The following is a 12,727-nucleotide window of genomic DNA, read 5'->3' as shown; positions in this document are numbered from 1 at the left end:
TGCTTGTCACCGCTGTATTTCTCGAAGCGGGGCGGTAGGCCTTGCTCGGCACGCTCCGCGTCCTCCTTGTCCCATATAGGCTCCGCCACTCTGTAACCGCCGGGACCGAGTTTGTGTTCCCCTAAGTTCAACTCCCGCATTTCTTTCCCCCACTGACTTGATTCGGAGGTTGCGCTGCTCTCACACTTGATCTTGAACTCCTTGTAGTCATCTTCGCTGATCGAAGAATATTTCGCCTTGATCTTCTCATAACTATCACCTTTATCAATCATTCTCTTCACCGCGCTTCTCCAAGTAGATAGGGCCGTGCTCATCCTCGTGAGGGCGGCACTGTTCACTTTATTCCTTGAGAGGCGTGTGTTTTCAAAATCGGCGGGGAACTTGTATCGTTCGTGCAGCTTCGTAAAGAGGAGGTTGCGCAAATTCCCTCGGTCCTTATGCCCAAGGTTCTCGGTGTTGATCGAGACGGTGCTCCGGAGAATGCACCCGAGCTGAAGCGAGTACCCCTTGACTATATGTTTGGGCTCCCTTGGATGCCCGTCGGAGTCCACTTGAGAAAATTCCTCCTTGAGGGTGCTAAGCGCATTCGGGCGCCGGTCCTTCCTTTGCTTCTTCGGTTGGCTGCCATCTGTGTGTGCGCCGCCATCATCAGTGGTGGCATCCTCGGCGGCACCATCAGTGGTGTCATCCCCGACGCCACTAGGGGTTGTGTAGTCAGGATCAGTGTCTTCCGTGGCGTCCTCATAGCGGTGAGGTTGTTCCTCCATCTCCTGGGACAGCTCCCAGAATTGCTTGCCGCCCGAACCGCCGGCCTCATCGTTGTGGGCCATGTTTCGCTCTAAATAGGAAAAAAGTTTGGTCAAAAAGTTGGTTATTGTCAAGGAACAAGATCATGGTCTCATCATTTAGGGTTTGTCGACACCGAGGCATCCTAAAAGCTAAGCTTTTATCATTTAGGGTTTGTCGACACCGAGGCACCCTAAAAGCCTAAGCGTACATCATTTAGATTCTCATCGACACCGAGGCACCCTAAAAGCCAAGGTTTCATCATTTAGGGTTTGTCGAAGCCGAGGCACCCTAAATGCTAAGTTAAGTTTTCATCATTTAGGGTTTATCGATGCCGAGGCACCCTAGGTTGGGCCTAATCACTTGGCACTAATCACTTGTCTCTATTGCCACATATGTTGGGTTTATCATCTAGGGTTTATCGATGCTGAGGAGAATTCTAAGTTGGGCCTAATCACTTGGCTCTATTGCAACCTATGGTTTAATGCAGCAAGAATAAAGGGACAGTTGATCCTACTTAATTAAGTACTAAGATACCCCGGCCCATGCATTAGTAGCAAGTACCCCATATGTCCGATTTTTAGCAAAGTCATGCTAAAATTCATGGAAAATTTCAGCATGACCTTTGCTGAAAATAGGACATATGGAGTACCCGAGTTTGCCGGCAAACTCAAGGGCCGCTTGGGGTACCTACATAATCATCACGACACAATGGTCGGAGACAAAACCCAGCCACAGACCATATGGTCCTCTGCTTTCATATGGACAAAAATCAGCTCAACTTATGTGAGCTTCCATTCCAGATATAATAGGTCACCCAACAAAAAATCATCAATAGTTTAGCAAGTCTGTACAAACACAGAAAGAATAGAAAGTTTGCTGCCTATTCAAACACAGAAACAAAACACTACTTGAAACTTCTGCTACATTTGGACCATGGCAATTTACTTTCATGGAGCATGACAAATGTATTTTACAGATCATGGCATTGTTTTTACTATATGCACCATGGCAAATTTCTTTTCTTTTTGCAACATGGCAAATTTCTTTTGCACCGGGCCATGGCAAATATAGTCTATGCATCATGAAAATTATAGTGTATGGATCATGGCATTTTTTATTCTACATTTTTATTCTATGGATCATGCCAGGAAATTATAGTCTATGCATTTTTTAATCTCTGGATCATGATCCAACAAAATTGCCATCTCCCATGGCAAATATAGCCTATGCATCATGGAATTTATACTGTATGGATCATGACATTTTTTGTCTATGGATCATGATCTATAGAACATTTTAGTCCATGTCATTTTTGAAACATATTTTTGCCATGGCAATTTTGAATCAATAGACATACTTCTCAAAAGAGGCATGATCAAATTCTGGTGCCCTTGAATTACTAGTATTTATCTCTTATGACTGATGAATGTGCATTGAGTCCAGAAGCAAAGACTCTACAGTGAAATGAAAAAAACCTTGGAAATATATTTATGATAACTCTAAATGGATCAGAAGGTGCAGATGCACTTGTAAAAAAAGGTATGCATTTGCAGCAGCTTTGTTCTGATTATGACACCATTCTGTTAAGAAGGCAAAATAACATTATCATCCCAATTCATAGTTGAAGTTGAAGACCCTAAGCTTTAAAATGCCATGTCTCACTTACGCATGTTAACTTATTTACCAGTTCAGAACTATCACCAGAAAATAGTAAATCCACATTGACCACATAATATTATTTTGCAACCACTCAGTTTGTCCTTGACTGGGACACTTGAAGCACAAAACAGAATTGAGAGTGCAGACCCTACCTTCCTAGCGGACCCTACCTTCTTCTAAATGGCTCTTGTGATTTTTTGAGAGTGCAGACCAATGAGATTAGCTTAACTAAATTATCTTGCAATTCCATTAGAGACTACAGCAGCAGCAAGAAAGCATCATGGTTCAAGTTATGCAACTACCAACCTGTGTTTTATTGAAACAGAAGAAACTTAGCTTAAGTACATCATCCTACTTTATCGAAAAAAGTACATCATCCTACAACTTCCTTAGAGACTACGGAAGCAGCAAAACGCATCATGGTTTACGCTTTGCAACTACCAAAATGTGATCTCATGCGAAAAAAGGACAATAAATTGTTCAGCTTAGCATCATGTTGCAGCTTACACAAGTACCAAAATGTAAGTGTAACCCATTGTTTAAAGGTTTCAGAAAAAGGATTACGAGAAAGGTCACCCATCGATGTGATTCAGATTGCAGATAGCAAAGCAAAGCAATTAGCTAAAGACCTTAATGATGCAGGCCCTAAACCAGCAGCGCCACTAAATTAACTAGCACTATTTTCTTCCCCCAAGAAACCCACAAACATTTAACATAAGCATCAAATTGGTCACCCAAATTACCCAAAACACATAAGAAGAGCAGTTGAGACTTCAGTCTACATGCTACAGCACCCAGGGCGCGGGAGGTGCACATGACAGTGAGGTAACGGTCCCACAAAGCATGGCTGGGCGTGGCCCGAGCATAGTGGAGGCGCGTCGCGATGCTGTGAGCGCGCCTGGGCGCGGCCAGGGCGCGGCCCGAGCGTAGTGGAGGCGCGGTCGTGGTGCGGTGAGCGCGCTTGGGCGGGGCCAGGGCGCGGCCAGGGGCCGAGGCTTGCGGTGGTTCGTTGGCGGCGGTGGAGTGAGGGAGGGTGCGGGGGGTCGGTGGCGGCGGTGGAGCGGGGGGAGGGTGCGGGGGGTGCTCGGCGGCGAGGGGGATCTGGTGAGAGGGATAGCTATCGAGAGGGAGGGGGATCGAGATCGAGTGTCCTCATGAATATTCAATATTTTTTCATATTGAATATGAAAAAATATTCATGAATTCAAAAAGTGCCCATGAAATTTAAAAATATTCATGATATCAAAAAGTTCCCGAGAAATGAAGGCTACAATTTAAATACAATCGATCTTAGCTAGCTATCTGTTCACAATCTTCTTGCCCTTCTTTTTCGCAAATGGAGTTCTTCTGTGGAACGGACGTCCTTTAGGTAGGGTGGTCCTGCTTCTTCTTGTGGTGTGTGCTGCTACTTCATCGTCATCATCATGTTCGATCTTCGGGTCGCCGTACTTGTCGAAGTCTTGCTCATTGGCTACTCCATCCATTCCGATGATCCTCCTTTTGCCTCTCCTCACGACAACACGACTGGGCTTTGGCGGGTCGGTAATGAAGAAGCATGGGTCCACTTGGGAAGCCAGTACCCATGGCTCATTTTTCGCGGTGACGTTTGCGCCCGCGGTCTTGGATTTGGCTTCGGGTATAACCATGGTGGTGAAATACTGGTCTTCTTTTAGGACGCTCTTGGCCCATCTGACACGGAACATCGGGACCTTCTCTCCAGCGTAGCTCAGCTTCCAGATCTCCTCGATCCTTCTGTAGTATCTGTCCTTGTCGTTGCCGGTGTAGGATTCCATCGTTACCCCGGAGTTCTGATAACCATCGCTCTTCATGTCCTTGTTCTCGGTGTAGAATGTGTAGCCGTTGATATCGTACGCCTCATAGGTCATCAGGTTGTGCTCAGCGCCCTGTGACAAGGCGAATATGAGTTGTTCTTCCATGGAAGAATCCTCATGTAAAGGGTACGATAGAAGCTTCTGCTTGAACCAACGCGTGAAACATGAGTTGTGCTCTTTGATTATATCTCCGTCTGTCCTCTGTTGGCCTCGGTCATTGTACGTCTTATCAATAAAGGTTTTGTGCTCTACCACCCAAGGATCAACCACGTCTATGTGTTGTAGCGCGACTAGGTTTGCTCTTTCAAAGTTGGCGAGTCGACCCTCGAAGTCGACATGCATTTCGCGGCGACCCTCACGGTGACCCCATCCAGCGAGCCTGCCGAGGTGCCTGTTGACGGGCAGACCAACGGGGTTCTCGATGCCTAGATAATTCATGTAGTAGGAGATGCACTCTTCGGTCAGAAAGCCCCTGGCTATACTTCCCTCTGGACATGACATGTTGCGAACGTATCCTTTGATGACACCATTCATCCTTTCGAACGGCATCATGCTGTGCAGGAACGTCGGCCCGAGTTGGATGATATCCTCCATGATATGGACCAGCAGATGCACCATAACATTGAAGAATGCGGGTGGGAAGTACATCTCAAGCTCGCATAGTATCACCACAATCTCTTCCTGTAGCCTTGTGAGTTGCCTCACGCCAATCGACTTCCGAGAGATGACGTCGAAAAAGTTGCATATGCCAAATAGCGTTTCACGGACGTGCGCGTCCATGATCCCACGGATTGCAACTGGAAGTATCTGCGTCATCAGCACGTGACAATCGTGAGACTTCATCCCGCTGAACTTCTGCTTCGCTGGGTCTAGGTATCTGCTTATCTTCCCCGCGTAACCGTAAGGAAGTTTTACTCCTAGGAGGCAGGTGAAAAACTGCTCGATCTCCTCCTAACTTAGAGTGAAGCACGCGGGAGGGTAGTCATTTCCAGTCTTCTTAGCCTTTTTGCCTTTGTGGCGACTTTCTGTGTCCTGCTTCGCCTCATCATCATCATCATCATCATCATCATCATCATCATCATCATCATCATCATCATCATCATCATCATCATCATCATCATTAGCGTGAAGCTCCTGCCTAATGCCCATTGATTTCAAGTCTGCCCTTGCTTTCAGCCCATCTTTGGTCCTCTCTGGCATGTTGAGCAGGGTACCAAGTAGACTCTCGCACACGTTCTTCGTGATATGCATGACATCAAGGCTATGAGGCACACGGTGGATCTTCTAGTACGGCAAGTCCCAGAAAATAGACCTCGTTTTCCATACCTTCAGCAGCGGCTCTGGCGCCTTTCGCTTCTTTCCCGGCTCTGGCGCCTTCTGCTTCTTTCCCGGCAGTGGGCGGTCTTTCCAATTTTTCAACAGCTCGTCTATTTCCTCGCCGCTCCTCGTACACGGGCGTTTTCGGGGTTCGGTTTCACCATCGAACAGATCCTTGCGTTTCCTCCACGGGTCATCATCGCGAAGCCACCTTCGATGTCCCATGAACATGGTTTTCAAAGACCAGGGATCCCTATCTAGCTAGCGATACATTGTGTCATCCATGCACCTTACGCATCCAGAAAATCCGTGGACTACTTGCCCCGCGAGATATCCGTAACCGAGATAGTCATGCACCGTCGTGAGCAATGCGGCTCTCATAGGGAAATATTCTTTCTCTGCGGTGTCCCACATATTGGCTGGCGTTTTCCACAGTGTGTCTAGCTCCTCCTTCAGCAGCCCCAGATACAGATTGATGTCATTCGCTGGTTGTTTCTGCCCTTCAATTAGCATACTCATGTGAATGTACTTCCTCTTCATGCACAACCAGGGGGGAAGGTTGTACATCCACACAAACACAGGCCAGGTGCTATGTGTGCTTCTCTGGCTGCCAAACGGATTGACTCCATCGGTGCTCGCGCCCAGCACGATATTCCTTGGATCCTTCCCAAATTCTGGGTATTCAAAGTTCAATGCTTGCCACTGGCTCGCATCCTTAGGGTGACTCAGCATCTTGTCTTTTTTATTTATCTCCGGATCATTTCCGTCATCTTCCCGCTTCTTCTCCTCCCTATCCGCGTGCCAACGCAGGAGCTTTGCTACCTTAGGGTCCGCGAAATACCGCTGCAGACAAGGAGTGATCGGAAAGTACCACACCGATTTTCGAGGAGCTTTCTTCCTCTTCTTGTATCGAGTGACGCCGCACACCGGACATATGGTAGACTCCGCGTGCTCGTCCCGATAAATGATGCAATTGTTCATGCACACATGGTATTTCACGTGCGGTAAATCCAGAGGACACACGATTTTCTTCGCCTCCTCGAAACTGGTCGGGCACTTGTTCCCCTTGGGAAGACGTTCGTGCCAGAATGACATGTTCTCATCGAAGCATGCGTCGGTCATTTTGTGTTTTACCTTCATCTCCAGAGCCATGAGCGTTACTTTCAGGCGGGTATCCTCGGGCCTGCATCCTTCATACAATGGAGTAACTGCGTCTATCTCCAGTTGATCCAGCTTGGCTTTCTCTCGGGCGGCAGCTCTTGCGTTATCCGTCTGCTTAAGAAGCAACTCTTGAATATGAGGGTCCTGCACCCAGCCTCCATCGTCGTCTGCTCCGGCATCTTCATCTTCATGATCATGCCCTTCGTCTTGATCTTCCTCATCATCATGTACGACATCTTCTACATGATGACTGTGTACAGCATCACCGTCGTGATCATGTCCTGGAGATTCTTCGTCTTCTCGCCCGTCCTCACCGCGGTGGTTGTCTTGTTGCCCTTCCTCATTTCTTGCCCGGCCCCCATGGACGACTTCATAGTCATCTTCATCACCTTGCCACCGATAGCCATCCATGAAACCACGCAAGAGCAGGTGGTCCCGCACCTGCCCGGAATCCGGGTCCGCAATAAGGCTCTTCAGCTTGCATCTTCGACACAGACATCTTATCTCCGTCTCGTTCTTTTGAAGCATCTCGGCCTTCGCGGAGCTCAAAAACCTATTCACGATGCCTTCGGTCATCGTGCGGACCATGGTCGCCTGCGGGGTAGAGCAAAACGATATTTTAGAACCAAGAAAAAATTTGGCATGACCTTCCCTAAAAATAGGACCAAAAAGAATGCATAGTGCCAAAATTCTCGCCGAAACGGAAATGAATCAACATTCCGTCAAAATATTGGCAACTATCGCATTTCAAATACTGGTACCTGCAAACACAAACATATATGCAACACCATAAACATATGCAACATCACAAACATACATAGATCTAGCTAGGCCACAAAAAGTGCATGTGCACGTTGTTGGAGCGAGCTAGGGAGAAAAAAAGTAGATCTACAACATGAAGATAGCTTTCCCCTTACTTACCTATCAAAAAAGGTAATTTCACCACTTAATTTTGATGAATCTATGGTGCAAATGAGGTGAGGAGGAGGAGGCAACCGAAAGTTTGGAGAAGGAGGTGGAGGGAATGAAGTGGGGAAAGTGAGTGGGTAGGTGTGGCTGTCCAAAATATCTTGTTGGGGTCCCAGGTTACTAATGGCGCACCACCAGCAAATGCGCCATTAGTATGCCTGCTTACTAATGGCGCACCTGCAGGTGGTGCGCCATTAGTAGTTCTGCAAAAAAGTAAAAAAAATACTAATGGCGCACTGTCTTCCTAGTGCGCCATTAGTAGTTAGAACTAGTAATGGCGCACTTCGGTAGGATGCGCCATTAGTATGTATGTAAATATGAAAAAAAAACTTTATTACTAGTGGCGCACCGTTTTTCTGGTGCGCCATTAGTGTCTTCCACACTAATGGCGCATCACAAACTAGTGCGCCATTAGTATATAGTAGTGGCGCACTACAATCCTGATGCGCCATTAGTGTGAATCCTATCTATAGCCCTTTTCCTAGTAGTGCATGGAGCAACTCCATCAATTTGTGGCCCTCTGGACGTCCATCCAAGGTCTCCATGTTGATGAGCATGCTAAAGATGACATTGTGTGGAAGCACATGGCCAACGGGCATTACTCGGCGGCCTCTGCCTACACGGCCCAATTTTTGGGAACGGTATACTCTCCCATAGAGCACACGATATGGAAAGCTTGTGCCCCTCCCAAGGTCAAGTTCTTCGCTTGCTTGGCTAACCAAGATCGTATTTGGACCATCGATAGACTGGCCAAGCAGGGATGGCCTAACTGGGGTATGTGCCCGCTATGCAAGCAAGTTCAGGAATTCAGGCCACACATCTTATACAAATGCTGGTTCACGCTTAGACTTTGGAACTTGATAAATGAATGGCTACACTTGATTGACTTTGATACTTCAGATTGGCACCTTGAGGACTCCGTTACCAAATGGTGGTCCAAGAGATCCATGACAGCATGCCCAAGAGGAAGGCCATGGCGTCCCTAACAATGCTTATGGGATGGACCATTTGAAATGAGTGGACGCCCGTGTCTTTGAGCACAAGAATACACTAACACCAATCTTGTTCAACAATATTAGATGTGAGATCAAACTTTGGATTTCTGTCGGAGCAAAGAAATTGGGAACTATTGTACCGGGAGAGTGAGGCCTTTGTATTTGGGTCTTGTAACACAAATTATATCTACTTCTTAATTAATATATGAGGTAAATATTTTGCCTCCGTTTAAAACAAAAGAATTCCTCCTCCTCAACCTCGAAAGGCCATCTTCTACAACATCGAAAAATCTCTGCTAGGGTTCGAGGAAATCACAGAGTTATCTGTTAGAGAACTCAAGCGTGCATCCAGCTAGATCGAGAACAAAATTAAATAACCACCAAAACCCATAGAAATCAGCAACGAAATCACGTATGTATGTGCCTCCTCATTAGAGACGGTTGTGCATCATTCCATTGTAGTCGAGGCAGTGGCGGCAAGAACCATCGATAGTAGAAGCTAGTTTGTCTGACGGATACTGGGGAATGGGGAAACCTCTTTCTCCATTTGGGTTGGGGATGGGTGGGTGAGGGGAGGAGGAAGTGATGCAGAGGATCCTACGGACATCACCATGTCAAGAGTCCGTTTGGAAAGTGACACATGCGACATCTACTTCACATACATAAAGGTGAATCATCTCCTTTACACATGTTCACTTGACCCCTTCGAGGATGGTATACTACTTGGCACTCCTTTCGTGTGCGTACATAGGTATTGTCAAAGCATCACGGATAACGAGGAGGAGTTGAAAGTGCAACTACTCCCAGGGTGGTTTTGGTAATCCATAACAACATATAGCTCATTGAACTAATATCTATTCAATTTAATGTTTCAGAAAGTTCAATGATAGGCATGGCATGGACTAGAGATGTGGACCCCTCAAAATGCTAAGGACATGTATTGGCAAAAGCTCAAGACTCTTCATTTCCATTTTAGTGATCCAAGATCACATTGAGTCCATAGGAAAAACCAATACTATTAAAATGGTCTACTTGCTCAAAATGCTTAGTGATATGCTCCAAAGCCCTCAACTACTTTCTCATTTCCACATTTGTCCTAAACCTAAAGTCAAACTCGGCCCCACCGATTTGATCCATCCGGCGCCACCGAGATCACTTGACATAGCCATATCCAGAAACCCTAATCAGTTCGATCTCACCGATAGGGATCTCGGTCTCACCAAGATGGGATTGCAAACTCTCTGTTTCCCTTCGTACCGTTTCGGTCATACCGAGATGAGTGATCGGCCCCACTGAGTTCGCAATGCAAACTCTCTATTTCCTTTTCTTAACATTTCGGTCTCACCGAAATAAGTGATCGGTCCCACCGAGTTTGCTTGACCAAGTCTCTGCTTGCTTATTGCTGAAAGCGGTCTCACCGAGTTCATGCGATCGGTCTAACCGAGATGAGATTTTGCCCTAACCCTAGCGCAGCGGTCCCACTGAGTTGATCTCATCGGTCCCACTGAAAATCCTAACGTTCACATTTGAACTAGACCGGTCCCACCGAGTTTCTGCATTCGGTCTAACTGAGTTTGGTAAATTGTGTGTAACAGTTAGATTTTGTGTGGAGGCTATATATACCCCCCCACCCCTACTCCATTTGTGTGAGAGCCATAGAAATGTGCCTACACTTCCACTACTTATTTTTTGAGAGAGAACCACCTACTCATGTGTTGAGACCAAGACATTCCGATCCTACCACAAGAATCTTGATCTCTACACTACAAAAAGAAGACACATCCGTGAAATTTTGGGCCGAACAATTTTTTTCTGTCATACTTATGACACTTCTGTGACGATAATTATGACAAAACCCGGTATCATCATAGATGTGGCGGGCTCCTACTTCTATGACAAAAAATCATGATAGAAAATGCGCTTTTTGTCCTGGGCAGGCCTGAGATGCACCTGCATGACATTCTTTGGTCCGTCCATGACGGAAAAATTATGGTAGAAGCGAGGGCGAGGAAAATTTCGGGGAGTTCCCGGTTATGGTGGGCCGTCGGGGCCAAGCGATGCATTGAGGTTTGTACATTTCTCTCATACACGTATGCATGTGTGTGCGAGGCTTTGTGCTCTAACTGAACCCAAGCGAGGCGTTCGCCTACTGAACCCGAGCGATTGCACTGCAGGCTATGCGTTACTGAACCCAATGATCGATCAATCCCTGGCTGTTAACTAAACCCGATCGAGCGATTCCTTCGCTAATGCTGCTAACTAAAGCCGACTGAACCTGCTACCTCATTCCCTTGATGAACAGTGAGTGTTGTTGGGGGGGGTGTCGGATTTCGGGTTCCGGCAGACCCTTGAGGTTCGAACACTAGGGTGCACGCGGAGATCACACCCTCAGCCTACCCATGTTTCACCGCCTCGCTAGGATCTAAACTACATGAAGAACAACACTAGGGACACAAGATTTATACTGGTTCAGGCCACCATTGTGATGTAATACCCTACTCCAGTTTGTGGTGTGTGGATTGCCTCTGGGGCTGATGAGGAACAGTACAAGGGAAGAACAGCCTCACGAGGGTCTGTTCTTGGTTGGTGCGATGAACTGCTAGGGGGTTCAGTTGCCTCTCTCTCTCTCTGTGTGTGTCTTGGGTGCGGATCCGATCAGATCTCGATCCCGTACCCTGTGGGTGGCTAGTCCTATTTATAGGCGAAGGCCCCGGGCCTCTTCCCAAATATTGAGCGGGAAGGGTGCCAACAATTGGCCGTTTTGAAGGGGAACATCTAGTACACTTATCCTGACTAAAGTTGGTCCTCGCCTGCCAAAGGACCCTGACGATGACGCTGGCTTGGGCTCCACGATGACCTCCGTTCTGCCGTCCTGCTGGTCTCGGTCTTGTTGCACCGAAATGGTTGCCTTTAATTGATACCCTCGCCTGCGCTTGCCCCCTTTGCACCAAAGGGGAAACAAGGATTCTGCGCAGGCCGGCGCCCGCCTGGCGTCCGCCTGGCCTTGGTCGTCATGGCTTGCGTCACGGGCACCTCGTGAGGTACCCCGCCTTGATCTCTCCTCCTCCTCACGAGCCAGCCTGATGAGGCTACGCGATTCTAACTGCTCTTGGTTTTGTAACTCACTGCTCTTGGTTTTCTACGTGGGAGTTGGTCCGGATAACATATCTTAACGAGGGATATAAAAGGGCGAAGGTCAATGAAATGGGGTCCTTATAGGTATCTGCCCATGTTCAATCACTGAAGTAATGAATCTAAACAAGAAAACGAAGTAGAAGTGAAAAGCTTTTCGAATATATTTTTATATCTCTTTGCTCAGTTTTCCCCTTTAATGTCCCTCTCCATTATTATTCAGAGTAATGTGCTCCTCGCTGAGCTTTATGATTTCCATTGTCATTCTTCCCTCTCCTCTCTGATTGCTTTTCATCGTCTCTTTGCGTTTACCCTATTTTCGTGACTCTCCTCTCTTTCTTCTCCCCGTACCATTATTTTGATCGTTTCTGAATCTTGAGATTGCTTCAATGCATGTGATCCCTCTCCTCAGCCTTCCCCTCCTAAATCTTAGAATCCTAATGCCGCAGGTGCTATGTCGGAAATCCATTTTTTTTATCCCCAAGGAAAATCAAAGAAGAAGAAAGCCCTGGTATTCTCTACTTGAATTCAGGAAGATTCAGATACCGAAAGCAATAGGAATGGGAAAGCGGAGCGGGCAATAGGTTTATGACTGAGCACTAGAGCCTGGAATAGCAGGAATGAAGGTTGGGAAATATGCCATGCAGAATTCCAATAAGTTGGCACTGCTTTCCCTTTCCATATGAAAAATGGAGAGGAAAAGCATGGGTGGACCAAGCGTTTTAACCGGAATCTAGTGACGGAGAAAGAAGAAAGAATGGGAAGAAAGCAGCCATGGGCAAGCTTTAATGAATAGAAATAAGTAGGAGTTACAGCCTTTAAATTCGAGTGAAACGAGCCTTTGACGTAGTCACAAATTCGACTGCCCTTTCA

Source organism: Triticum aestivum, chromosome 3B (assembly GCF_018294505.1).
Source record: "Triticum aestivum cultivar Chinese Spring chromosome 3B, IWGSC CS RefSeq v2.1, whole genome shotgun sequence".
Taxonomy (NCBI): domain Eukaryota; kingdom Viridiplantae; phylum Streptophyta; class Magnoliopsida; order Poales; family Poaceae; genus Triticum; species Triticum aestivum.
The sequence above is the reverse complement of the archived record's forward strand: the minus strand, read 5'-3'. Positions refer to the sequence as shown.